This window comes from Poromitra crassiceps, assembly GCF_964638095.1.
Source record: "Poromitra crassiceps genome assembly, chromosome: 20".
In the NCBI taxonomy this organism is placed as follows: domain Eukaryota; kingdom Metazoa; phylum Chordata; class Actinopteri; order Beryciformes; family Melamphaidae; genus Poromitra; species Poromitra crassiceps.
In genome coordinates, this window is record NC_139637.1 from 18007755 (window position 1) to 18010254 (window position 2500).

Here is a 2500-nt window from a genome sequence, read left to right on the forward strand (position 1 = left end):
GTTTGTCTTTAAAAGATGGACCTGTGTGGGTTATTTCTTTACTGCTGTTCTTTCTGATGGAGTAACACGTTTATCACAACATTAGAGCTGCCACGATCAATCGATTAATCGATTAGTCGATCGACAGAAAATTAATCGACAACCATTTTGATAATCGATTAATCATTTTGAGTACAATTCTAAGAGAAAAGGTCTAAATTCTCTGATTCCAGCTTCTTAAATGTGAATATTTTCTGGTTTCTTTACTCCTGTATGACAGTAAACTGATATGATCTTGGAGTTGTGGACAAAACAAGACATTTGAGGACGTCATCTTCGACATACAACCTCATAGTGTCAGAATGAAAAAGACGTTTTGTTTTGTCCCCAGAGTTGGGTCCATTTGGATTTTGTAATATTCACTGCCGGGACACCAGAACTGGCCTGGTTAGGTGGAGTGAGTCAGCACTTGGTATAAAAATAGGTTGCACTGCCAACATCAAGCCCCACCAACATCCATTCAAATTCTCCCAGAAATGTATGACGTATTTACGTCAAATGCGTGAGCATGTGCAGAAGAAAGAGGTGAGAGAGTCCAAGCAAAGTCGTGACTGGTGCTATACGTCCTGCCGGTGAAGCTCCCCGCTGTCAGGTGAAAAGAAGCGGCTGGCAACTGCGTATGTGTCGGAGGAAGCATGGTGCTAGTCTACGGCTCTCACCAGATCGGCAGACGGTGGAGCAGCGACCGGGGCAGCAGGGGGAAATTGGCCAAGTACAATTGGGGAGAAAATGGGTGAAGATTTTCCGGAAAAAAAAAAAAAAATCGTGGCTGGCATGAGTGTTTACGTGAGGAGATTTTGCGGGTGTTAAGTCTTGTGATTGGTTGGGCCACCCAGGCCCACGTACAGTAGGCCCGCCGCCCACCCACAGCACTGCACACAAAGCGATCAGAGAGCTCCTCGTCTCCGTGAGCTGAAGTGTCTCTCTCTGCACCTCTGACAAACTCAGAATGAAAGCAAACGCTCGCAGCGGCAGCAATCATAAAGTATAAAGCAGTCGCATCGCTACCTGTTTGTTTCCCTCAGTTTATGAGTCTCTGTGCTGCTGGCAAACATGAAAGTCAAAGCAAGCTTTTCCAACAGCCAAACTAGGCTACCTCCCTCGCTGAGCAGCATCTTCTCTGCACTCACAGCAGTCAATACTAAACTAATAAGCTACTTTAGCGTAATTATTATTCAATGAACCCTCAAACAACAGTCGATACTAAACGAATAAGCTACTTTACGCTAATTATTCAGTGAACCCTCAAACCGCTCGCTGTAAATTGCTACCAGGGGCTAATGCTACTGTAGCAAACATTTTCATATTATGAGCCATGAACCACAGTTTAGACTGGTAACTGGTAATCCAGCATATTATCAGCCATGAACCACAGTTTAGACTGGTAACTGGTAATCCAGCATATTATCAGCCATGAACCACAGTTTAGACTGGTAACTGGTAATCCAACATATTATGAGCCATGAACCATAGTTTAGACTGGTAACTGGTAATCCAGCATATTATGAGCCATGAACCATAGTTTAGACTGGTAATCCAGCATATTATGAGCCATGAACCATAGTTTAGACTGGTAACTGGTAATACAGCATATTATGAGCCATGAACCATAGTTTAGACTGGTAATCCAGCATATTATGAGCCATGAACCATAGTTTAGACTGGTAACTGGTAATCCAGCATATTATGAGCCATGAACCATAGTTTAGACTGGTAATCCAGCATATTATGAGCCATGAACCACAGTTTAGACTGGTAACTGGTAATACAGCATATTATGAGCCATGAACCATAGTTTAGACTGGTAATCCAGCATATTATGAGCCATGAACCACAGTTTAGACTGGTAACTGGTAATACAGCATATTATGAGCCATGAACCACAGTTCAGACTGGTAACTGGTAATCCAGCATATTATCAGCCATGAACCACAGTTTAGACTGGTAACTGGTAATCCAACATATTATGAGCCATGAACCATAGTTTAGACTGGTAACTGGTAATCCAGCATATTATGAGCCATGAACCATAGTTTAGACTGGTAATCCAGCATATTATGAGCCATGAACCATAGTTTAGACTGGTAACTGGTAATCCAGCATATTATGAGCCATGAACCATAGTTTAGACTGGTAATCCAGCATATTATGAGCCATGAACCACAGTTTAGACTGGTAACTGGTAATACAGCATATTATGAGCCATGAACCATAGTTTAGACTGGTAATCCAGCATATTATGAGCCATGAACCATAGTTTAGACTGGTAACTGGTAATACAGCATATTATGAGCCATGAACCATAGTTTAGACTGGTAATCCAGCATATTATGAGCCATGAACCACAGTTTAGACTGGTAACTGGTAATACAGCATATTATGAGCCATGAACCATAGTTTAGACTGGTAATCCAGCATATTATGAGCCATGAACCACAGTTTAGACTGGTAACTGGTAATA